This window comes from Felis catus, chromosome A3 (assembly GCF_018350175.1).
Source record: "Felis catus isolate Fca126 chromosome A3, F.catus_Fca126_mat1.0, whole genome shotgun sequence".
NCBI lineage: Eukaryota > Metazoa > Chordata > Mammalia > Carnivora > Felidae > Felis > Felis catus.
The window spans coordinates 59,166,592-59,193,921 of NC_058370.1; the positions used below are offsets into that span (position 1 = coordinate 59,166,592).

General features: G+C 41.9%; 1 protein-coding gene and 1 long non-coding RNA gene across 7 annotated transcripts in view; one reads left to right on the top strand and one right to left on the bottom strand.

The window, feature by feature from the left end:
- NPAS2 (neuronal PAS domain protein 2) overlaps window positions 1-27,330 on the bottom strand; it is a 158,969-nt gene that overhangs the window by 116,513 nt on the left and 15,126 nt on the right. The gene's annotated exons all lie outside the window — the stretch shown is intronic.
- On the top strand, window positions 1,639-26,010 carry LOC123384418. The gene is made up of 3 exons (XR_006595475.1): window positions 1,639-1,806; window positions 17,521-17,672; window positions 25,356-26,010. It is a non-coding gene; the product is annotated as an uncharacterized LOC123384418 (long non-coding RNA).

Here is a 27,330-nt window from a genome sequence, read left to right on the forward strand (position 1 = left end):
CCAATAACCCTAAGCAGAACAAATATAAATGTATCTACTCCTACGGACAATTGCCATGAAATTGGAGATTACCAAAGACAAAGAGATGATCTTAAATGCAGCCAGACAGAAAAAATACCGACCACCTAAAGAAGGAATAGCAACTGGATTGGCTCCAGACTTTGCAAACATAACATAGAAGCCAGATGACAGGAAAATAATAATTTCAAAGTCCTGAGGGAACTTGATCATCATCCTAGAACCATATACCCCATAAAAATATTTTTTAAGATTTAAGATAAAATAGAGATATTTCAGGTGAAGGAATTTCCATTAGCAAACTCCCACTAAACTAAATTCTAAATGACTTCATTCAGAAAAAAAAGTAAATTATTTCAGATGGGAATTCTGAGAGGCAAGAAGAAATGGTAGAAAAGATACTGTGCTTTATCAAACAACTATAATAATGACTAATTGAGGGTACCAAAAAGATGGAACTAAAATGCTGGATAACAATAGCACTTAAGTAATAAATCAATCTAAGTTTCCTGTGTTTTGTGAGAAGAAGAAAAATATTATTAACATAGAACTCTGTTAAGTATTCATGTTAAAATACTAGGGTAATGAAGGTCATAAATATTATAAATTCCGGGGTGCCTGGCTGCCTCAGCTGGTAGAGTGTGCAATTCTTGATCTTGGGGTTGTTAGTTCAAGTCCCACATTGAGTGTAGAGATTACTTAAAAACAAAATCTTTGAAAAAAAAAGATTGTAAATTCAGATTAGGGGGGAAATGCAATAAACAGAAAAAGAAAAATCAAAAAAAGGCAGGAAAACACAAAAAGGTAGGACAAATGCCAAATATAATATAAAATGGTTTAAAATAGAATATTTTAACATTATATTTATATTATATAAACATCTATTAATTATATTAATATATTTATATTAATCATAATAAATGTATGAAATATATCCCTAATTTAAAAATATGATCATACATAATTTTAAAGATTGAGCAAATTATGTTTATAAGAAACACATCTAAAAGGTAAGAACAGAAAACTTAAAAGTAAAAGGAGGAAAAACAAATACAAGGTAAATGCTAACAAAAGAAATCCAGTGTACCTCTATTAATACCAGATGGATAGATTTTAAGGCAATAAGCATAACTAGAAATAAGAAAGGGTCACAAAATGTGTATAAAAGTTACAGTTCACCTGGAAGGAAAAATAATTCTAAACATGTATGCACCTAACAATACAGTCTCAAAATATATAGAGCAAAACCATAAGGAGAAACTGACAACTCCTCTATCACAGTCAGAAACTTCTGACAAATCTTATTTCATAAATGAAATATTAAGCAACACAATAATGAGTTATGATATATAAAATTGGGCAGCACAGATGTAATGGACATATATGGAATACTGCACCCAATAATGCAAGAATAAGCAGTCTTTTCAAGCACACAGCAAATATTGACTATCTAGGAAGTTGTTTTTTTAGGTCAGAGTACACTATTTTTCAGTGCTCCTAACAAAAGATCGGAACAACCATTTCAAATCTGGCAAGTTGTTGAGTGACCAGATATTACATTGGTTACCAAATAAATTAGTTAATCTGTAAACGATTTCCTTTTAGACTAGTATGTCTTATGTCACTGAAAAGAACAAGCACTGTTTTCCTCACTCACTTCAGCTTCTTGGACATCTACCCAACAGCAAACAAGAAACTACATCAACCAATATGACCACTGGGAATCTAGGGAAAAGATTTATTTCATCCAAAATTTTGGACAAATGATGAATGGTTACTGGCTAGAATGTAAGTACAATGACAGTAAGAATCTTTTGTTTTGTTGTGTTTTGTTTACAGATGTATCAATGTCTGGCACATAACAGCACTCAAAAAATATTTTTAAATGATTGGATGCATAAATGAACAAAGATTATATACTACTATGTCTTCTTGTCTTTACTTGTGGCATTGTAATAATGCTGGATATTTTGTAGTGTGTATTCTATTTGGTAGAGTAACCTAATCGTCCTGCATTCAGGTTTCAGCATAATATTTCAGAAAGAAAGCACACAGCATCTGTGTTAACCTTGACATGTCAGGTTAACTCTATCTGAGGCTGCTGACAAAGAGATACCTTGATGGAAATATCTGGGCCTGCTGATAGGGATAAAGCCTGCTGGGAAAAGCAGAAGGGGGCCAGATTAAAGGAAAATTAACTCAGCTCTACTTCCCTCATAGTTTTCTTACAGGGAGGGGAATGAAATCCCACAGTAAACAAGTGACTCATGAGTAGACTGCTCTTCACAAACTGTGTCAGGAGTGTTCAAGAAGAAAAGCAGAAGATGGACAGGAATCCTTTGTACTGATTGATCGTTCTCCTCTCCTCTCTCTGGTCTCAACCCCTTTGTCACACTGCACTGCTTACTCCAGTTCCAATGGTTCAGCCCTAACTGATGGTATAGCTAGGTTCCAGGTGAATTTGTGATTACACAGCAGGGATCAATGCCAGGCAATGAGGAAGGAAACTGTTCATTCATAAGGGGAAGAGTTTAATATGAACACTGATGAGGGGGTGGAGGGCCATGTGGGGGAGTCAGGCTGGGGGTTGTGTCACAGGCTGGAGTCAGTAAAGAGGCAGGAATAAGCAGGTATCACAGTCAACGTGTAGGCAAGTGCTTAGGATGTTAACAGTTTTAACTAGAGGCAGCTCAAGGTCTCCCTCTGTAGCACTGCTCCAGGTCCGGTCTTCTAGAACTTACATAGTCTTGGTCTAAACAGGAGACTCTTTGTCCCCAAAGTTGGCAGTTGTCCTTCCCAGACAGAGCACCTTCAGTTTGTAAGCCTAGTGGAAACTTGCCCTCGTGCATGTGGGTTGAGGATTCAGTCAACAGCACAAAGCACTTGGAACTTCCCCTTTTCTAAATTCTTCTCTAACGGTCAAAGTATTGGGTCTTCCTAGGGTTCTGTTTTTGTTCAAGAGCTCACCTTCTTATTTTAGTGCATGGTGGTGAACAGTATACCAGGTTCCCTAGGTTGAGCAAAGGTGTCACACAAAGCAGAATATGTCGGTAGTCACTGGTAAGGGAACTAGGTGAATCATGCGAGCTTTCTAAAACACAGCAATGGGAGCAAAGTATAGAAGAAAGTGTGTGAAGAAGATGAGAGCGGGTAAGTAGAGGCTTTGCATCACCTTAAGCAGACAGGAGGCCAGGCTTTGTCCCTTATACAGAGAGAAGGCTGAAAGTCTGTCCAAAGGATCCCATCAGCTTGGTTAGGCAGAACAAGACACTTTCTCACCACAGACTGCTAACACCTTGGCACAGAGAACAGATTCTTGGTTGGATTCAGCGTTTTTATGTCCAAGAATATCCTGATTCAACTAATTACTTTGTATTCAACTAATTACTCACTTTTCAAAATGTGGGCAGATGACCCCTAGGTTGCTCATAGGCTTTGCAACAAGGCCCACAGAATCAAAACCATTTTCATAATAATACTAAGACATTATTCATCTTTATGAATCTCATTTTCTCAAGAGTCCACAGTGGAGTTTTCCTAGATGATACTGATATGTTTTATCTGCCTTCTATTAAGGCAGACATTAGAGAGATACGCCAAAAGTCAAACAATGCCACTCTTCTTACTAAATTCTGTTGTTTAGGGGAAACATAGTTATTATTTTTAGGTTACAATGCAGTGCATTTATTATTGTTATTTCCAAGTGAACTAATAATGACTTTAAATTTTCCTTGGTTTCAATTTCTAAGATGGCAAATATTCATAAATATAAGCCATGTAAGAAAATATTCTGTGATTCTCCCTGGTTTTTAAGAATGTAAAGGGATCCTGAGATGAGTAAGTTTGAAAACTATTGCTTTGTATTTTCACCATAAATCCATGGTGACAAGCACTGAAACATGTAGTAGTTAAAAAATAAGGGAGTGTTGTGTCGCAATTTTTGGCTGTACAGATATACAAACAATACAAATGACTTGGCAACCATTTTTCAATGTCATTTTCCTTATGCCTAGAAATGGCTCTATAATTCTAAAGCCAGACAATTCATACACATGTTCTAAAGCTGGCTTCTCCTGGAGTTATTTATTCCTGGGAGTTATTTGGCTGATCAGAGGGCAACTTAAGTCTCAATTCATCACCATTTTATGCTGTAGAGGCCTTATTTATATATTTTTAGGAAGCAGAGAATCTTACTATATCACAATATTTTAGAAGGTATCAAGGAAATTTATAAGTTGTTTCGATACACTCCTAATATTTTACCTCAATGGGCTACTGGGTCTAGCATTTTAAGGTAATGTAATAGTTCCTAAAACAATAACCATAAAATGTTGAGCTGACATTCAGATGAGCTCTCTGTCCTCTTTTTCATATTTTATTAAGCACAATAACCACACGCAAATCAACAACCCAGAGAAGATAAAAGGTATCCCCTATGTGCTCTGAATTATTCATAACTTCCAAAGGAATATAATGTTAAATCGTAATACTCCAAGTCAACCAAATTCCCACTGAGCATCTAGCTTCCGATATTTCAGGTGCAATACATATCCCTTCTTGACAACATCTCAGCATAGAATTTTCACAAGTAGACCAGTCTTGATGTAGTAGGAATGTTTTTGTTCATTCATTTCAGGCAATTCCTCAGTGCTGAACTGTGTTCAGCTCAGCTTAGGCAGTGTGACAAATTAAGATGTGCTTTAGCTCCCAAGCTGGCCTTCACGGAGGGTATAGTGTATGAGAGAGAAATGTACAGCAATAATCACACTCCAAAGTGGAATCCAGGGACCTCTATATGAATTATATACATAATAGGAGCTATTAGAGCTCACAGATGGAAGAGCTAAAATAAAAATGGTCAAAATGGCAAAGATATAAAACATGACACAAAAAACCATTTCTTCACCATTGTGCAAAAATAGTCCAGCTGTATTTAAATATGCAACCCTCTGGTGTCCACAATTTCCCATTCCTGTGTTTAGACTAGAAGGAGGAAAGAGAAGCTATTTAAAGTCCTTCACGTGCAATTCTGACCCATGAGATATACTTCCCCCATCCAAAGCTAGTGCTGGGCTTCACATCCCTTGAGGATATTGACAAAGGCAAACAACCCACTGAACATGGGCTATGGATGTGTGGGCCCATGGGCAGCACAGCATTGATACGAGCTTCTGTCTACCTGCCAGAGTCTCTCCCTCTGAGACACAATCAGTAACCCAGGCAGGGGTTGGTGGGTAACCACATGGGGCTCCCATCCAACCACCAACCAACCAACCAACCAACCAACCAACCAACCAACCAAATGTGGAAAAGAGCACAATCTGGCAGCTGGTCCCCTCCCGCTTGTATAAAACTAGTCTGACTGACCAGCAAAGTTGCATTACCTACGTGTGGCACTCAAACACTTGGGATAAACGTTCTCTGTGGTGAGTGTTTATTAGCTACAAGCTGGCCCTTTTGCTCTCTCTCTCTTGTTTTGGGGGGACATTTTTTCAAGGTAGGCTTTCAGAGGCATCGGAATAACTGGACAGAACAGTAGCTGCTATTTTTACTCTGTTCTGTATGAGCTATGGTTCCTGATAGAGAAGTGAATACACATTCTTCTTTATTGGAGATGATGCCATCCCAAAACAAGTTGTTTCATAACAACTCTACAAACAGCTGTTATTAATGCTGCTAAAAGGTAATGTAAGGAGAGCTAAGTGAGTCCCATACAGCTGCCATCTCTAGTATGGTGAGGACACAAAATGGGACCTGTACATGTGTATGCCCTATAAAGGGAGACTCACATTAAGTGTAGTATCAAAAAGACAAGAAACAACGATGGTCAGGAAAGATGTGGAGAAAAGAGAACCCTCATGCGTTGTTGGTGGGGATATAAATTGGTGCAGCCACTGTGGAAAACAGTACGGAGTTTCCTCAAAAACTTAAAAATAGAGCTACCATATGATCCAGTAATTCTATTACTGGGTATTTGCCCACGGAAAACAAAAACACTCATTCAAAAAGCTACACACACCACTATGTCTACTGCATTATTTACAAGTAGACAAGATACAGAAGCAGCCCAGTGTCTGTTGATAGATGAATGGATAAAGAAGATGTGGTGTGTGTGTACACACACACACACACACACACAAAACACACAATGGAATATTACTTTGCCATAAAAAGAATGAGATCCTGACATCTGTGACAACATGGATGGACCTAGAGGGTATTATGCTAAGTGAAGTAAGTCAGACATCTTAAAGATGAGTGCAATATTTTACTTACATAGGGAATCTAAAAAACAAAACAAACAAAAAACAAAAAGAATCATAAATACAGAGAACAAAAAGTGGTTGCCAGAAGGGAGGCGTTAGGGGAATGGACAAAATACATGAAGGGGATTAAGATGTACAAATTTTCAGTTCTAAAATGAATAAGTCATGGAGATGAAAACTAAAAAAGGTAAAGCACAGGGACTATAGTCAATAATACTGTAATAACGTTGTATGGTGACAGATGGTAAATACACTATCATGGTGAACACCAAGTCATGTGCAGAATTGTCCAATCACTATTTTGTACATCCCAAACTAATATAACACTGTATGTCAATTCTACCTCAATAAAAACAACAACAGAGCTGAACACTGTCTGTACTTTTCTCCATAGATCTTCCAGCCAAACTGACTATATAGAAACCAGACCCTATATACCCTTATGAAAAAGGAGTAGGGGGTATGCTGACCTGATGAAAAAATATGCCTCTGGGAAATGTAAAAAAAAATCAGGGCAAAAGGGGACCCAAAGACCTCCTCTTCTAGTCTACCAAGGATCCAAGAAGGTTGCGATAAGGGAGGCAGTAGTCGCTGGGGCGACCACTGCATCACTATGGCCCTCCACCACCACGTGTTCCACACGATGGTACTGCCCGGCATGGCCCTTGCTGTCTGGCTGGCCTCCCACGTTGCCAGGTTACTGTCAGTGCCAGTCCTAGATGTAAAACCAAAATTAATGTAAGAGGTATGGAGAGTTCCCGACATAGCTTTTCAGACAAAAGCAAAAGTTAAAAAAGCAGCCCCATGAACATCAGTAAAACCAGCTGTTTCTGATTTAGAGGCAAAAATAACTCCATAAACATTAGCAAAAATGCCAAAACAAATGACATCCATATCTACTAAGAGGACTGAACTTCATGCATGAAAGCCAGATCCCTTGTTTATGGTCCGAGGAGCAAATTTTGGGTGATAAAAGCATTGTGTTATTTGTGAGCAAGCATCTACTTGGAAGCAGTTCTGACTCTGGCTGTCCTTGGTTGGTATGTGTTCTTCTAATCTGCTCCTTTTACCCATCTGATGGGCCACGGCAATGCCAGGATTATGTTCCCCTTATCATGGATTCTTTTTTTTTTTTAATGTTTTTAATGTTTATTTATTTTTGAGAGAGACAGAGACAGAGCATGAGCAGGGGAGGGGCACAGAGAGAGGGAGACACAGAATCTGAAGCAGGCTCCAGGCTCCAAACTATCAGCACAGAGCCCCACACAGGGCTCAAACCCACAAACTATGAAATCCTGACCTGAGCAGAAGTCAGTCATTTAACTGACTGAGCCACCTGGGTGCCCCTCGTGGATTCTTTATCTATGTTCTGTTTTCAAAAATCCCTTGTCAATCTTAATTTTGTGAAAATGTATTTTTCGAAACCAAACATTTTAATATGTACACACACGTATATGTATATGTAAAGACACACACACATATTCTTTCTTCTTTTCTTAACATATTCACAGTTCAGTACAGATCCCTTAACATAAAAAATGTGTGGCAATTACTGTTGACACCTCCTCCAGTCTACTGGGGCTGGGTGGTCATGGGGTACTGCAGAGAGGAAATCTGTTTATACTCCTCCTTCTTGAAAAATGGATCAAGGGCCAGTTCAGAAAACTTGCCCCGAAGCTTTGAAATATGTGTGAAAAATGCCAAGCGCTTGCCAAGAGCTGCGAAAAGAAAACAAGGCAGAACGCAAGTGAGCAGGACAACTGTGCTGGTCAGTATGACTCGATGCAAAACTTGGAGAAGTGGGGTACCTAGGTGGCTCAGTCTGTTAAGCGTCCGACTCTTGATTTTGGCTCAGGTTATGATTTCACAGTTGTGAGACTAAGCCCCCAATCAGGCCCCAAGTTGGGCTTTGTGTTGTGCTCCTTGCTGGGCATGGAGTGTCTCTGTCTCTCTCTGTCTCTCTCTCTCAAAAAAAAAAATTATAGAAGAGGCCCTCAAGAATGTGGTGGAACCTCACAATACTCAGGTATGTGTGTCCAGCCAGGCCTCTGTCCTGAGCTCCGGACTCCTGTGTCTACCTGTGCCCTCCACTTTGGCGCTACCTTAGAGCTCCTGTTCCACAGGCCCAAACTGGAACTTGTGATCTTCCTGCCAAAAGCTGTCATCCCCTTCCTTGCCTTTCTTATTTCAGGAAAGGACACTTCCATTTTTCCCTCTGTCCCCCTCACATCCCACCATTACACTCTGTCAGTTCTAGCTTCAAAATCTACCTTGGATCCACCCCCGTTTCCCATCTGCACGGTCACTACCTAGCCCAAGCCAACAGACCAAGTGATAGCTGGGAGTTCTATGAATGGACTCTCTGATTCGGCTCTTGCCTCTGCCTTCAGTGTCCTCAAGGGCAGCCACATAATATTTTTTAAATGCCAATCAGATCAGGCCACTCTCCAAATCAGAGCCCTTCAATGTATTGCTTATTCCAGGGCTGGAGCAGGGAAAGGACAGGATGAGCCTGGACCATCTTATTGTGCCAGAAGGTAACACATGCTCAAAGAAGGATGCGGACATGTCAAAAGCCAGCTCAAGGGGGCTCTTGCCGACAAAACCTGTGATAGTCTGAGTGCCACAAATGTAATTATAACCCATGGAATAAATCAAGAATCTATGAACTCATACTGATCCGAATGAATGAATGAATGAATGAATGAGAGAGAGAGAAAGAAATCTCCTCCTTCAAGTAGATTGCCAACTAATACACGTAGATGGGATGAAGGAGTTCCAAGCTTAGCATTTGCCTACCACCATAGTAAAGACTATTTCAAGTATGAAGCACCTAGCAAGTGAGCATCTACTAGTGAGTGAATGCTTGATGAGAAACAATGTATTCATCTAGCCTCAAAATATCTTTTAATACTTATTAGCAGGAAAAAATAGTTCAGTGGAGAAAGCTACCTTAATCATGTGATCAAAGTCATGTGATCAAAGTTAACATCACTTGTAATGGGACTAGTCAACAATATTGTCTTTTTTCAAATATTTATTTCACTTTTTAAAAATGTTTATTTATTTTTGAGAGAGAGAAAGATAGAGATAGAAGGAGGGGAAGAGAGAGAGGGAGACAGAGAATCTCAAGCAGGCTCCATCCACACTGTTAGCGCAGAGTCCCATATAGGGCTCAAACTCACGAACTGTGAAATCATGACCTGAGCTGAAATCAAGAGTCAGACACTTAACTGACTGAGTTACCCAGGCACCTCAAGAGCATGGTCTTCTGATATGCTGCATCACAGTGCGTTTCTGCAAAAACACACAATCTAATCATTAGTACACATCAGACAAACCCAAATGGAGGGTTATTCTATAAAGTAAATGACATGTGATCTTCCACAATGTCTAGGTCACAAAAAAAAAAGAGTAACTGTCTCAGATGGAAGAGACAACTGGACTCTAGACCCACCAGGCACATTAAAGGGACAATGTGCAGAATTCTAATGGGCCTGAGGATTAGAAAGGCCTGCATCAAGGTTAACTGCCTTATCTTGATGACTGCACTACGGACTTACAGGAAAGGGTCCTTTAGCATTATATCAGCAACTTATCTTTAAATGGTTTAGTAAAAAATAATAATACGTATATAAATACAGTGTATGATCAGGCAAGTATGATAAAATGTTTACAGGAATTCTTAGTGAAAGGTATAGGAAAGCTGGCTAGTGTACTGTTCTCGCAACTTTTCTCTAAGTTCGAAATTATTCAAAATAAAAAGTTAAACACACCTTTATTGTTTTCTCATTACACTCAGGACAAATGCTAAAAAAGCAACATCAGGTCCTTGGTGACCTGGTCCCAGCATAACTGTCAATTATTTTACTCCAACATCTTATTTCCTTGAGACTTTGATTTTGCCAGCCTTAGTTTTTCCAAACATGTTACCATGTAGGAAAACTGTCCCAAGGGGTGAAGGGGCTGCTATATTTAAATCCACGTATGTAGAGCTGAATGAGTACACTGACACATAAAATAATGACCCGTAATGACTTAAAACTACTGATGTCAGTAATTAGGACTATTTTCATAGTACCAAGAAGGTGATTAAAAAAAATTAAATAAGTACTAATTAATTTCACATAATAGTCACCCTGGGACCTTCTGTAAGATCTGCTGTTAATGATGTATTTTTCTGTAATTAATTTTTATGTGTAGTCCTGGGGGCTCCCCACCACCTTCTGAATTGCACCTTGACCAGCACACTTGACTCTTCCAGCCTCCCTACAATCCAGCCTTCTCTGTAAAGAAAGGGGAAACACAGAGAATCAGAAATGCAGCAAAACTTTCGTTTGGCAATGCTTTCTTGGCTCCGAGAGGGAATTAAAGTAATTAATACAAGCAAGAGAGTATTATGGGAGAATGTGTTTTCTCTCTGCAGTTTTTAAAGGTACAAAGCAGAGGACAAAAAGGAGAAAGACCATATTCAATAAAGAGAAGATCCAAGTTCAAGTCTAACCACTACCACCACTTAATAGCCTGGCAAATCACATTCTTTCTCTAGGTCTCACTTTCCCTGGGTTACGATTTTTAAATGTGGACAGGACCTTGAACCCCAGATGGCAGAGGCCAAGTCAGAAGACCTGTGGCTTTTATGGTGACAAGTAATGTCAGTTGCAGCACAAGTCTTGATAGGAAGAAAGTGGGGGTGACTTAACCCTCATCTCTTTTCTAGGCCCACTATGCCAACATATTGGTTAACACTGAACAAATCACATGTTCTTAAAAATGGCATAATTTTGGAGTACCTGAGTGGCTCAGTCGGTTAAGTGTCCAACTCTTAATATCTATGCTGATAGTGAGGAGCCTGCTTGGGATTCTCTCTCTCTCTCCCTCTCTGCCCCTCCCCACTTGCTCTCTCTCTCTCTCTCTCTCTCTCTCTCTCTCAAAATGAATAAACATTAAAAAAATAGTAGCATTTCCTCCTTTGAGTACCAATTTTTCTTCCAGATTCCTAAAGAATGTTCCAGAACCAGCTTTCCAGCTCACCTGTAACAGATAATGGCTAAATAGACATGCTTGTTCTTCAGTGCAGACAGGAAGGCAGCTTGAGTTCTCAAAAAAAGATGTAAGGGAGACCACATATTATACATAAGAAGATATGCATGAGTGGTTGTTTCAGTGGTACAAGGCAGAGAACTCTGGAAGACACTAAAGGTAAACCAAACCACGGAGTGAAGAGTGGTCTGCCTGTAGCAGACACCGCGTGTACAGAAACACTCGCGTGGCCTCCAGACCAGGCACTCAAGAGCACATGATCATACTTACTTGGCCAGCTTCCACTGGGGAAGCAGTGGCCCCTCAATATTAGAACTCTCCCTGAAACTAAAGCCCAGTAACCTCTGCCTGCACTTCAGCAACTTCGCACAGTGGCCTGCTCCGGCCTGTCCTGCCTTGACAAACATGGGTGCAGGAAGCCCAGCAGCCATATCCAAGGGCAGCTGTCACACTGAGTGATGGTCCCCTGGCTGCCTTTCCCATTAGCCAGTTCCTTGAGAAGAGAGACTGGGCTTTTTATCTCTATGTCTCTGCCACTTAGTACACAGTCAGGCTTAGCAACGTCTCTGGTGAGTGAAAGCTCAAGGGGATTTCAGGGAACAACAGTATCTTAAGCTTGTGCTTGGACACACTGTCCTTTCTACCCCAGGTCATCCTAATTCCAGCAATAATGCACCCCACCACTCTCCAGCACTTGCTCTGCTCATCTCCTCACTACCCACTCCTACACGTTTACATGACACAACCAAAACAAAAAGGGGCGTATGCAGCAGTCCGAATGCTGACCAGAACATCTTCCTCTCCTTATGGCTCTGTTCTCCCCGGACCACACGGATGCTTCTTTTCGACTCATATTAATTATGATTCTGAACATCCCTCCTCACACACACATATATACACGTTTTCCCTTTGTAGCTTCTAATTTCCTAGTTGTTAAGCAACTAGGAAACACACTGAGTTGTACTCAGAGTGTGCTAAGTGGTTTTAATTCTGCTGAGCGTTATTATTTTCAGTGCTTTCCCTTTAAAAACAATGAATTTTAAAAAATCAGCTTCAGATGGTCTCCTTCAAAGGCGTAGAAAGGGGAAAGGTTTTCTTTTTTTCTCTTACACTTCAAATCTTCACTAATTTAGTTCCATTAAGGTCTAAATGGGATGCATTTAAATACTCATCAAAGAATGTTCCTTTCGGCAGGTAAAATGGGTGCCTTGTAACTGGATCAGCACAGCTCATGAAAAAGAAGGGTAACAGCGACAGCACTGGGAGCTTTTGCTCGGGAAAGTGGGCAATGGCTTAATGAAACAGTTCTCATCACCCAACCAAATGAACTAATTTGCAGTCTTGCCTGATTTTCACTTGGTATTTACATGTCAGGGGGAGAATTACCTGAAATCTAATGCCTGTCCTAGAGAAAACATTCCTAAGGAGCCAGACAGAGCTGGATCCATTTTTTGTTTTCTTTTGGTTTGTTTTTGGATGTATTTCTCTCAATATGTCAATTTCAGGAAAAGCTCCTTAATTTTGCTTGATCAAGTGGGGATCTTAGCTCTAATCCAGCTAATCAAAATGTATCACCGGAGACATAATAACTAAAACATGTTTGGAGAGAGAAAGGCGATTTAAACAAGGGTTTTCAGAGGAGCCCTTTAAGAGGGGAGAGGCACGGGGTCCCCACCTGTGTCCTCATTGGCTCCATTCAAGCTGAACTATCCGGAGTCTCTCCATTCTAGGCATTGTACTTTTCCTGCAAGAGTTTTGGGGAAAATTGGTTTAGAGCCACTGATTCACCAGACGTGAAAGCAAGCGAAAGCTGGTGCTACAGACTGCCAGATCCACCAGCTTGGGGAATGGCCTGGCTGGCTCGCTGCTTCATTCCCAGGACCCATACCAGGCCTCACACATACCAGAGGCTGTAACCACTTGTTGAATGAAGGAATGTTAGGATGGATGAATGGAGGGAGGCAACAGTGAGACCTAAAAGTGGGCAGAGAGCTCCCATTTTGATTAAGCTCTGAAACATTTTCTCACATCCGGATTGCAGACTAAATGCATGGTGAGTCAACAAAGGAGGCACAAAAATAATTTGCAAGAGCTAAAACAAAGTAGCTCAGAATGCTGGTGGTTTTAATGGAGACGTGCAAACCTTCACTGACAGGATCTAAGAATGAGATTCTATACCTAAACTGCGACATCTGTCAGTCACCGTTATCCCCCTGAATCTGATGTGGTTTTAGCTTGGTAAGTCTGGGCCACAGTCTCTGGGTCTTGATAAGACAGACTGGGCCTTTCTAGAAAGAATAGACTTCTGTCTCAGAATTATGAAGGGCAACTTAATCACTGAAATCCCCTAACATTTAAATAAGGAATACACACTGAAGTTATAGGAGACGGTTTCAAGGAAAATAAAAGTACATGGCCCAGTGGATAGTAAACTTAAGGATAAACTGGTATTTTGTTACTTGAATACCCCCAAGATAGAAATATGAACTCAGTCTACCACCGTGCCATCAAGAGAAATAAAATGTGAGCCATATATGTAATTTTAAATGTCTAGTAGCCACAACAAAAAACGTAAAACAATAAAGGTAATTTTGACAATGTATGTTGTCGAACCTGACGTATACAAAATACTATCTTTTGACATGTGATACATTTTTCAAAATTATTCATAGGGTAATTTACATTCTCTCTTTCCTATTAAATCTTGAAATCCAGTTTGTAGTTTAGTTACAGCACATCACAGTTTGGGCTTACCATGTTTCAGGTGCTCAACAGCCACAGGTGGCTAACGGCCTCGCCATGTCAGCACAGGTCTGGTGCTGACAGTCTGGTAAGACTGATGAATGGACATATTCACAATGAGCATCATCAAAAAAGCAGCAGGTCTGGAGTGTACCTCTTTGTGGGCTCCAGTTATTCCAGCCCACTCTTACTTCCTTTAGGTTCTTGTCACATTGTTTTAACACGGCTGTCACTCATAGAACCTATCACCAGACTCCAAGCGTGAGCATGACCCGGGCCTTTACAGTCATGACTTAGGCCACTGCAGCAGCCCAAGAAGAGAAAATGTGACCAAGCAGAGCCAATCAGAATCTGGCCCTAGGACTGGACTATAGAAGCCAGGGGAAAAGGCTTTCTCTTTCCCCTCTGGGTGTTAGGGTGTGATTTGGGGGCTTTTCCCATCATAGGGAGAGCCTGTCTTAGGATGGGAACTTGACGCAGCAAAGGAAAACCCTAGTCCATATGTTGGCCCTGGTATGATCTTCCCTCCATGGATTCTGCACCTACTCTGTATCCTCCCGGCACGTTCTCTCGTTTGCTTAGGCTAATTTGAAGTGTGTTTCATCCACTCTCATTAGACAGAGTCATGATTTGGCCCAAGCCACAGGCCTGGCCAGTTGCCACGATCTCCCACAACATGCCTCGGTGCTGTCTCTGAGACAACATACCAGGCCACAGAGGGCCCACCGGCCACCCTCAAATGGCAGGGCTTACAGCTTTTAAATTTCTTCAGTGCTGTGTTAGTTCTTGTTCCCTCCCCGGGTCACCACTTGCCTTGCAGACCTTGGCCCTTACACCTCCATCCGGTGGACAGATGTGCCAGAAAGGTGAGCTGCTCCACCTTGCTGCTAGAGCCTGTGGTTCCCCTTTGTTCTCCCCACGTGTCTGCTGTCTTATTTTATTTCCCCTTTCATGCATCCCGCCTTGAGAAGCAGAATGGTACCACGAGTTTGTCTTGGCACTACAGGGTCTCACTGGCCTCCTTCTGAAATGTATGAAAGACCTATTCTGAAGCACTGACCTTTTAGAAGCAAGTGAACACAAAAGGACACTGTTCCTGGCCTGAGGTTATAAACGCAAAAATGACAGCCACGTCCTCTGCATTTGCATGGGATCCACACTGATATCCCCAGCATGACTGCAAATACGTTCACCCAGGACATAGCTACCAACGGCCCTGGTGAGCAACCCCTTGGAGGACTGTGGAGATAAAACCCAACCTGTCCTATACTCCATCATAGAGGACTGACTGACTGAGAGAGAATTCTGAGAAATGTCCATTTAAATTTACATATTATGCTATTTTTTGAGAAACAAATTGAAGATTCGTCATTAAGTGAAGTAGTTATCACTTCTGCCTCTAGCTTCAGTCTTGGTCTCGCCTGAGCAAGTTCCAGACAGATGCTGACAGCGTTCCCTTCAGGTGCCTGTGATCAATATATTCCCACAACAACACTTTACTGACTGTAGTTCTAATGGAGAGTCTTATGAAATCTGAAGGAGTCCCCTTGAAAGTCTATGGGGAAGTAGACAGGCCTTCTTTACCTCGAAGGAGTTTACAAGATAGGTAATTAAAATTCACAGTTCCAATTATTCTTGCTCCTCTCAGGAAGTTCAGCACGCTAATTAATGCTTCAGTGTGCTTAATGTTTTAAGTGATCTGGAAAAATGATGAGCGAAATTCATACGGAGACTTTAGCGGGCTTTTTTTTTCTTCCCACTGAACTAACTCCCTTGCCAGGGAACTATGCGAACTGACCAGGTCTGATGCTTCTGGAGAGTGCAGGTCGTAGAGGTTTGCTCTTTTATTTTGCACATTCTCTTCCTTCAGCTGTGAAGAGTGAGGTGCTCACAAGCAGGGAGCAGCCCCACCCATCTCTCTGCAGCTACACCAGTTTGGGTGCCTTCCTCAAACTGCCCCATCACACATTCCCTTCTTCCCTACCTCAGCAAGAGGACAGGTTTGTGGGTCTGAACGGGTCACCCTGAGTCTGAAGATGTAAACATCTGTCAAATTAGGACCAGCTCTAAGACTGGTAGGTTGAGTCCCACGGGGAAAATTCTTACCTCAAAATGGCCAGGGTATCCATCCCTGGAGTTTCCAAAAACTTTTTTTTCAATGGTTATTTATTTTTAAGAGAGCACAAGTGGGGGAGGGGAAGTGAGAGGGGGGCAGAGGATCTGAAACAGGCTTTGGGCTCCCAGCAGCGAGCCCAATGTGGGGCTTGAACTCACAACTGCAAGATCATGACCTGAGCTGAAGATGGATGCTCAACCGACTGAGCCATCCAGGCGCCCCTCCAAAAACTCTTACTTACTAAGGGATCCAAGTCAAGTTATCTACCCTACCCAAGCCTCAGTGCCTTATCTTCAAAATGGGAGCACAACAACACCTACCTAGCCAGCACCACCTGAGGTAATGCAGGACTCTCTGAGCCTCCTCCCCCAGAGCCTACCTGTAGCAGGACATCACTTTCTTTTCTTCTCCTTCACTGAAGATCACCTTTGAGTGTATTCCCACCTCCCCTCATGTATTTATTTTATTTATTATTTTATTTTTTAAGAGAGAGAGTGAAAGCACAAGCAAGGGAGAAGGGCAGAGGGAAACACAGAAAGAATACCAAACAGACTCCACGCTCAGCACAGAGCCTGACATAGGGCTTGGTCCCATGACCCTGAGATCATGACCTGAGCCAAAATCAAGAGTTGGATGCTCAACAGACTAAGCCAAGTAGGCATCCCCTTCCCTTCATATACATTAAAATACTTAGTCATTCAAAAACATGGAGGACCCAGAAAAGTAAGTAAGTAAGTAAGTAAGTAAATAAATAAATACCTTTAAAACCTTCCATGGACTCATGACCCAAGGCAACCACCACTAACATTTTGCATTTCCTTTCCTAAGTACAGGTGCATTTTATGTAGTTGAGATCATGCTATAGACACAACTTTGATCCTTCTTCCACTTAACATTATATGCATTTTCCTGTGTTACTCTGTATAGTCTCCAGAAATAATACTTTCAATAGTTGTAGACTATTCCAGCCAGTGACTGCTCAAGGTTTATTCAACCACACCAAGCTTTTCAGATATCACTGTGTCCAACTTTTTGCCAACACAAACAGCACTGTGGTTAGCATTCCCTTAGGAGAGGTCCCGGAGGTAGAATTCTGGGGCTCTGAGCATAAAGATGTCAAGGGCTCTTGACACATGCTGCAGTTGGCTTTCCTTATACACACCGCCACAAGCAATGCCGTGGAAAGCATGCTTCACATCTCTAGGAATTACCACTTAAGATTTTTTTTAATAACTTGATTGATGAAAAATGATCTTATTTACACTTCCTCAACTTCTCAAGAGACCAACCATTTTCGTGTTAACCATATGTCATTCCTCTTTTGTGCCTTCACAGGAAGGAAGGCTCTCTCTGCCAGAGTGGGGCAATGGATCCCAACCCTCAGCATGCTGAAGAACTGGTGGGAAAGTTCAGCGGAGGATGGAGATCTACCTTTTTAATTAATTCTAATGCAAGTGATTCTTGGGGCAGAATTGGAGAAATTCTGGGTAAGAGTGTTAGTTATAAGACCTGTTTCTAGAGTTTTCCTTACATTGAAGATTTCATTCTTTTCAGCAAATATCCTCTCCAGTGAACAATCCTCACATTTGGATTACCTTTTTTTTTCTTTTAATTTTTTTTTAACATTTATTTATTTTTGAGACAGAGAGAGACAGAGCATGAACAGGGGAGGGTCAGAGACAGAAGGACACACAGATTCTGAAACAGGCTCCAGGCTCTGAGCTGTCAGCACAGAGCCTGACGCGGGGCTCGAACTCATGGATCGCGAGATCATGACCTGAGCCGAAGTCAGATGTTCAACTGACTGAGCCACCCAGGCGCCCCTGGATTGCCTTTTTATGAAACACAGGAACTTAAGTCAAATCTGCCAATATTTTCTTTTGCAACTTCTTTTCATTCTTCTACAGAAAATTTTTTACTTAAGGGTAAAGTTTTACAAATGTTGCTTTTTTAATTTTCTCCTTCTTTAAAAACAAAAATCACTGCTAAATCTATCTGGAATTTAAGTTGGCTATTCTGGCATAAAATAAAGATGTAAAATTTTAGATTTTGTTTTTCAAAATGACTAACCACCTTCCACCAACCATTACAATGTAATTTCTCCCTCTGTCACCAACTCTTGCTGCCTCTTTTAGCTTACATCAAATACTTACAGATGGTGGGGCCTCTGATGGACAGAACCTTGCCATGTCCTCTCTCCAGTTTTTCAAAACCTTTTCCTCACAAACTTTAGCCTTGAGAAAACTCCTGGTCCCTGAAACCTTCCACGGTGTGGCTTTAGGCAAAGTTAAGAATTCAACAGTTTTAATTTCTTCCTACAGATGACTAGGAAAAGCATTATAGCTTTTTGTAAATACGATAAATTCATGTTTATAGGAATTTTACAATAATGTTGTGACTCAAATATCATCGAGGCAGAAATTTTAAAGCTGAAGGGACTCTAAGGAACAGCTACCTCTAGTTCAGTCTTGTGAAGAAACAAACTGAAACAGAGAGTCCTAAAACCAGGTGCCCAAATTCCTGCAGCTAATGGGCAACAGGGCTAGAATTCATGGTCTGTATCTGCTGGAAACTCCAAAGTGCTTTGGCCACCATCCTCTCTAGGATTTATTGGTGGTCATAATTAAGCAGGGAGGTGACAGCTGACTTAAAGACCCCATTTAGGGTCTGTTAAATACGTTCGTTCTTACACCCAACGACCATCCAAACCAGAGAAAGGAAGCTGACTTTAGGCCAATGTGCCACATAGGCTAAAATAAATACTTCCAGAGGGTTGTTTGGAAGAAGTGCATCTTGCTCGTGGAACAGCACTTAGGGGAGAAAATGGACTATCTTTCTCTCCCCACTGAGTCTCTAAACTCAGGTTACACCTAGATTCAAACGTATGGGGAATCCCATACTCCTGAGACTGACGTGCGGACGATGTTGTCAGTGACCCGCCACAGCGGGCCCCGGGTACTGACGTGTACCAGTCACACACTGGCTATACCTCAGTGCAGGAGACTGGGGGCTCATGGTGAAGCGGCTCAAAGCAGAGAGCAGGTGTCAGGGCAATTCAGGACAAACAACAACAACAAGCCTTTCTCCCAAATAGAATTATTTTTGCCAGTCTGAAGTTAAATAGAAAGCCTTGTTGGACATATGGGAAAGTTTCTTGACAACGTAAATGTCAAATCTAAAATAATTTCCAGCTCTAGATTTATGTATTCTCCGACTAGAGGGAAATATGCTCTTTAGGTATCTCCAGACCTAGGTTTTCTGATCATGCAGGTAACGCTCTTAAACACCCACACATTTAAGCAAAAGATTGTTTTTTCCACCTTGTGATGGCATGTGTCTATTCCCATCATTCAGTGGGATGCTTCTGAAAAAGAGTGTATGCTTTAGGTGTGGAGGTGACCATTTTAAGGTGGCCTGGCTTAGCTCTATGCCAAATTGTGCAGGACATTTGAGGCTCTGTGAATTCTCTCTTGACTATCCATCTCTTCCTTCTTTAAATCCTTTATGAGTGAGCCCAGAGTGGCAAAACTCAAGCTCTGATCCAGATCTTGACCTGCCCCTGTACCTATAAGAACTTTTCAGGGCATCACCCTCCCAAGTATGATGCAGGTATTTCTTCTAGAACATTATAAGACCCTCAAAAATTGCACCCTAAAAATCACAGCTTATGAAAAAAACAGGGATGGAACAGACCACCAAGAACCCATGGAACTTTGAAATCAAGATTCTTGCAAAACCTGTAACAACCCTCTGAAAATCATGAACCTGGCTGAATTTTCCCTGGCCTAGCCACACACCCTGGCATCAGTGCCACACAGCCTCCTTCCCTGGGCTTGTGCTTCCTCCTTGCAGAGAAAAGTCCTTGAAGACATTCACTTCTAAAAGAGACTAGATCCATCAAACTTAAACATATGTGCCAGGGACCCCCTTCTTCATTAATTCTTTGTTTTCTTCTCTCAAGAAAGGAAGGCCTATCTTCGCAGTGTCTTTATCTGCACTTGTCACTCCCCAAACACAGCAGGAACTGAAGTGGTTCTTAAAGTCACTAAATCAGCCACTTTTTGAACCAAAAGGAGGCACTTCTACACTATTTTTGGCTTCTTTCTGAAGGTCTTCATATCCTGCTGAGGCTTTCTGGTTCCTTGTGAGATCAATGTTAATATGTCAGGGAAAGTCTCACTCCGTTCCAGCCAATGCAACCCATGCATCCCACAGACATCACACCTTGCTGAGGAGCTGACCGTCAGCTCACTGGATTTTTAAATTTTTGTCTTCTTGTGATTGACTGATTGGTAAAATATGTATAACACAAGGCTGACTGTTTTAACCATCCTTAAGTGGAGAGTTCAGTGGTATTAAATATTTTACTGCAATTAAAAAAAAGGGGGGGGTTTCTAAAAACCTATTTAACCAAAAGATAAAATAACAAGATCAGAAGATAATCAGAAATTACTTTTACCACCACCCTCCTCCTTGTTTTTCCACTTGTCTTTTCTTGAGGTATCACTATGGATAGCAAGCCAGCAGTGGCAGCCATATCTGCAACAGCTTAGGCCAAATTCTAGGGAAGAGCATAATGATCATCATTACTTCTTGGACAGCAAAGGTCTGAAGGGTTCTGAGACAAAAGCATGTACAGCAAATGTTTATTTTTTTTTCCAAGTTTATGTTTTGGGAGGAAATAAGAGAGAAACTAAATTCCTCAACAGCATGCAAGTGGAACCTTCTAGAGTCAATGCAGACATAAGGTGGATGTCTGATGGCCCACGTCCAAATCATGCCAATATGTGACCTTGGGCAAATGACTGAACCTTTCTGGGCCTCAATTTGCAAGCTATAAAGCGAGGATAATGTGAAAAGTAGACGGGTTAATATAATTACAGCATTCCTAACAGGGTAAGGCACATAAAAGTCCTCACTAAATGTTAGTTACTATTATTGAAAGCCCAAGATCACCAACTGAAATATTTCAGGTGGAAGGCCTACTAATAAAGCATTTTTATTTTGTGTGGTTGAACTTCAAAATGGCTTATTCTTAGAATTCATAAAAAATACCTTAAATAACTTAAGGACATGAATAATTGTTCTTTCAGCGACAAAAATACTCTTTTTTAGCTTAAAAAAAAGGCTCATTGTTATTCTTGGTAGTCAATGGCACAAGGGTTGTTATTAGAATGGAAAAAAAATCTTTTGACAGCTTTGACTTAACTCCTACGCTCAGAGGATGTCATTTAATGTAAAAGCGCAAACACACACAAAGGCAAGAGAAGAAATGCCTGCTTAAAACCATCCCCTCTTCAAAACTTGCAGATGTCTTTCAAAAACCCTACGTAATGTTTTTAGAGTTTATTTATAAACTTAGATACTTTAGACACATTTTGTGTAGAACTTACTGTTTTAAACTCTGAAAACTTTTTTTTTCTTGAATTCTAGAAAAGTGAAGGTTTCCAGTGTCTCCTTTGACTATCAGTGATGTTAAACACACAATAAAAACACAAACAATAAACTAGGGGGCAGGGGGACCACCTTTAGAAGGACCCCAGGGGCCTGTCAGGACCACAGGGATGGGCACCACGGTCTGGCACAAACACCACCAAGCCATCTGGCTGTGGCCTCCATTGGCCTCAGGCCAGACGCCGTGCCCTGGGTAGGACGGTCATGACATCGATCTTCCAGGGGTGTTGAGAAACTGACTGAAGAAGTAGATTACCACAGAAATTTCAGAGCCATGTGGAAGACTCCATTCCTGGCCAGAAAACCCTCTGCCATGTCAAGGCTAAGAGCAGAGGTGAGACGAAGGAGGCAGACGAGAATCTTCCACTGTCAAGGAGTCCTCAGATGATGAAGACAGTCAGTCACTACCAAAAATGGACTAAAAACCAGGCTGGGGCTTCCCTGACCAATAAAACAGTATGTCCCTCAGGGAAGTAGTTCACTAATGTGAAGTCCAAGTTGAAGGAAGGCAGTCGGAAGCTCCCTGCACACAAACGCTACGGTGTCTATGAGCCTCATGACCAAATGCACAGCTGATCTCAGATGGTCACGGGTGGGCCCTGCCAGTGGCCACCAGAGCACTCTCAGTGCCCACTACCTGACTGGGAGCTAAACAGCCTGAGTAGCTCCCAGGCTAATGGGCGCTGGCCCTCTTGTTTACTCTCGGACAGCACTATGTTGGTACTATGGTACTAAGCCTACAAACAAACAACGGCCAGACAGTATGTAAAAGCAGAACTCTGACCCACAACCTGCAGCAACCTGGCCAGGAGACCAAGCATTTATCTATAGCAACCAGCCCGGGTAGCCAGCCTGCTATCTCTACATCATGCTTGTAAATAGTCAGGCCACTGCCTCTAGCAATAATCCAAAATGCCAACCAATAACTTCTGCAGTGATCAGCTACAAATGGCCAGGACTTGATTAAAAATTGAGAACTTCCCTAATTTCCAACACCTCCCACTTACAACTGAGGAACTACTAGAGAAAGCCAAACACGCACCTTTAAATGATCACAGATGCCCACCTTCCTGAGCCCACCTCCAGCTTCTCCACGCCAATGGCCTCCCATCAGGGCACACCAGGAACCTTCTCTGCTCCCACGTACAGCTCTCCCCCTCCTCTGCCTGCCTCTGCGTCTCTGCCGAAATGCAAGAGATGGTGGCTGACTCCCTTGCTATATAGTCAGTTCTGCATAAATAGCCTTTGCTGGTTCTCTTCTGGCTGGTCTCCATTTATTTCCTCAGCCCTGCGTTGCTCAGGCCTCCCTTATCCTTGCCTCTCTATCTCCTTCCCAAACCAAAGTAGCATGAAGAAAATGTATTTCAATGAGAGAGTCAACCATTGCTCTGGGAAAAGGTAGACCTACATAGGACCAATATGCACAATCATGAAACATTCTTCTTATGTTCAATTGGCGTAAGTGACTTATCTGGATAGCATCAAGAGTGAATACTCACTGATCCAGAACTGGAACAGAAAGTTCCCCTACACTCATCAAATATAACAGATCAATAGAAAGGCAACATGTTATTAAGGATTTGTTGCAAAATGCACCCTTGGACCTATGCATGTCAGCCTTGTACCCTAAATCTTCTATACCCGTAGAGCCAATGGGAATCATGTGGAAACCAGTTCATAATCATGGGCTCCTCAGCGTTGCTGGAGACTGAATAAGCAACGAAAGGTGAATTTTCCAGTAGAGTTTATGTATTATTTCTTCTAATTCTCTGGAAATTGGTGCTCTGAGTACGAAATACATGGTTAAAGAGAATCATCAAAATGCTCATTGATGTGAGCCTCTGGTCTCCAAATACCCTGGGTAAAAGTCTTCAGGGCCCTTTCAAGCACCAAACTCCATCCCCCTCCGCTGGCATGGGATCCTTAGCGACAGCCCCGCACACCGGGGCTGGAATTCCTTAGTTCTGGCTTGGGATCTCACACACCATCTTCCCATCTTCCAACCCATCTGAACAATTCATTGATAGGTAAGGTGAAGGAAGTCCTGTGTAGGGTTCCCGTGTGCACGAGTCCTTTACAAGCCTCACCCACTCTCCTTTATAAAGGGATCCTTCAGTCACCTTCAAAAATATCATCTACTTTCTTAAAGGAAATGGAAACTTTTTTTTTTTTTAATCAAAAAGAAGTGAAAGTTCATACTGGAGTCTGGAAAGCATTTGAATTTATTTTTCTTCTTTTGCTCAGCAGAAATGTTAAAAAATAACAGAAAACATGGGCCACGGCCCTTTCAACAATTCACATGTAGAATTCAGCATATAGAATAAAATATTCCCAACATTCTGGAAACATTAACTTTTACCTGAGATTGCCAAAACATCTGCCCATAATGAAGGTACTGATTGCCTATTTATCTGGATGTGTACTCCCTACCCAACCCCCCCAACCCTCAAAACTAAATCACTGTTTGCCTGTAACCTGATTTGAATGTGTGTGTGTGTGTGTGTGTGTGTGTGTGTGTGTGTGTGTGTGTGAGAGAGAGAGAGAGAGGGGGGGGGGAGAGAGAGAGAGAGGGAGAGAGAGAGGGAGAGAGAGAGAGTGAGTGAGTGAAATAGCAGGGAGTCTTTACAGCCAACGATTAAAGCTGGAGCAAAACAGAGACTTTGGACTTTGATCAGAAAATGGATTAAATTCCCAGATGAGGCTGATCAGACACGGAAATGCCAGGAGACGCCAGCATTCTCTACTTCTTTCAGGAACAGCTTGGGACAGAGCCCTTTCATTAGGACTGTACTCTTCTGTAAAAGAATCCAGCAATTTGTAAAAATTGGCTGCTTATTCATGTACAGGGTGGCTCTTCTAAAAGAAGGAGTACTGGTGAGGCCACCTGGAGCTTCCTGGTCCTGCCCATGTCCCCTGTGGGCTGTGCTGACCTAGTTCCCTCATTCCTTAAATGTGTCCCAGAGAGAGGACATGAGTTTCTCTGGGTCAGTGGTGTGCCCAGTGCCCAGTTATATGGCCTGTTTGTCAAACTGGTGCAGGGTCTGAGATGTTACCCGCTTGCACGGTTATATACTTTATATATGTGAATGTTGCATAAACACAAGACAGCTCTTTCCTGACACTCATGTCTAGACCAATAGCTAGTGATGCTACAGCATCAGCACCCACACCTTGACCCCAGGCAAGGTGATGAGAGACTATGGGGACATTCTGCATAGGTACAGATTACATGCCAGAGATGAGGGATGGAATACAAAAGGATTTCTCTGCTTACATACGGGAAAGAAGTAACTGCCCCTCTCTCTATCAAGAAAGGAGGAAGAGAAACCTTTGCTCCTTGGAGATGAGATGGAAAGGGCCCTGGATTCTTACCTTGACCTTTTTGGATATGAAATCACTCGAGAGGTCAGAGAGTCCCATGTGTCTGGGCTTCTATAACCCAGAGATGTCTCCAAGGTCTGGGATTTATCCCTTTGGACAGTAAATACTTAGGGAGACAGCACTCTAGTCTTTCTGGCACCTGGGGCTTAACTGTGTGTGTGTCTTTCTGCAGGATCACTCTGGCTATGGAACGTTCCAACCCTTAGTCAATGGACACAGCAGCCCATCCTGGCCATTCCCCTACCCAGTCCTCCAGCAAGATCCCAGCCACACAGATAGGGATCTGTTTGCTTTCTTTCTCTCAACTTTTAACACTTTCTCCACAATTTTCTTAGGTACAATTGGCATGAACATAAATGTTCACTGAAGAAAACTTAACAGTGACAACTAATAGGTACTGCCTACTTACTGAATATCAGGCGCAATCCTAGATGATATACCATCTCAGTGAATCCTCAGATCAACACCATGAAGCTGGCACTATCACACCCCTATTTGACAGGGGAAGAAATGGAGGTACCATGTTCCAGCAACTTTCCAAAGCTGCAGAGCTGGACGGAGTAGAGCAGGGGCCTGACCCCAAGCCCCTGAATTGTAACAGATAGCTTAATCCTTCCATTTATCCATTTTTGTAACTAAAATGGAATCAGGCTGTCATTTGTCACGTGTTCTTTTCACTTATCACATGTGACCTTCTTTGATGGACATGGTTGACAGTGTTCTGTGCCCCACCACTATGGGACATGTGCTTTCACAGGTATCCAATGTTCTCTGAGATATCATATCTGGGATGCCAGATTCTAAACCCCAAAGCCTCAGGAACATCAGGCTGTAGCAGCTTAAGATGAGAAGACAGCAAGGTGTGTGGGTTGGTTAAGAGTCTGACTCTTGATTTCGCCTCATGTCATGATCTCACGGTTAGTGAGATCAAGCCCCGTGTAGGGCTCTGCACTGACGGCATAGAGCCTGCTTGCAATTCTCTTTCCCCCTTCCCTGCTTATTCTCTCTCTCTCTTTCTCTTTGTCTCTCTCTCTCTCTCAAAACAAATAAACATTTTAAAAAAAAAGGACAAGAAGAGAGGCCATCGAGAGAAGGTTGTCTGGGGTATGAAGCAGCCACCAGCAGGAAGCATTAGGTTTTGAGGACCCAGGGCCTCTGAACACAAGAATTAGCCCTTAGTCGAGAAGAGAACTTTAATACACTGGAATATCTCAAGAACATAAAAGCAACTGAATGATGCAACTTTTTAAAAGTCGGTCTTGGTTCAAATGACAGAGGCTTCCTGTCCTTTGGTTGAGTTCAATGAACGCTGATGGAGGATGTCTCTTATACAGCAGCTCTTAAAAGACAAAACAAACAAGATTTGATCTCCACTCCCGGGAACCTGACAAGTGGGGAGTAAGCCACAGAAGCTGGTAACTTTGAAACTTTAAACTAAGGTGCTGCCGTGAGAACACAAGACATTCTATGGGACCCCAGAGGGCAGACATCAGGCTCTTAGAAACCAGAGCTGAGTCTTAAAGCGTGAACCAGAGTCAGCAGGTGAGGAGGACAGAGTGTTCCAGACAGAGGTAACAGCATGGGTAAAGGGCCAGGATATACTCCCAGGATATAGATGAAACCAGTTTTCATTAATATACTCTATAGCTACCAAGCATGACTTTTTAATCAATCCTTAATTTGGCCCCAAAGCAAAAAAAAGTGGTAAGTATATATTCCTTTAACTACTGTTCAAAGATTGTTTACAGTCAAGCACAAACATTCTTAAAGGATATAAAACAAAAGTTCTAGACACACTTGGTGTCGATTTTGGATAAAAGGAAATGGAAGGAGATCTCTGTTATTGGAAGGACCATAAAAATAATCTGCATTAAACCACAAAAACAAATCTAAAACTTAATTTTTTTTTTGCATATTAAAAAATAACATCTCCAAAGCAGTGGATAGAGGCATCCCTTACATTTCTCAGGCACTAACTATTTTTAGAATGTGTTCACCCTTGGGGTGCCTGGGTGGCTCAGTTGGTTCATGGGTTCATGGTTTCAAGCCCCGCATGGGACTGTGCTGACAGCTCAGAGCCTGGAGCCTGCTTCAGATTCTGTCTCTCTCTCTCTCTCTGCCCCTCCTCTACTTATGCTCTTTCTCTCTCTCTCTCAAAAATAAATAAATATTTAAAAAAAAAAAAGAATGTGTGCACCATCAATTGATTCATTTGATTACCACACAAATGCTTTTTGGAAGATGGGCCTCATATTCTCAACTTCTCAGAAATGAAGTACTCCCCCATGGCTACAAGGGGCTAGAGCAGGG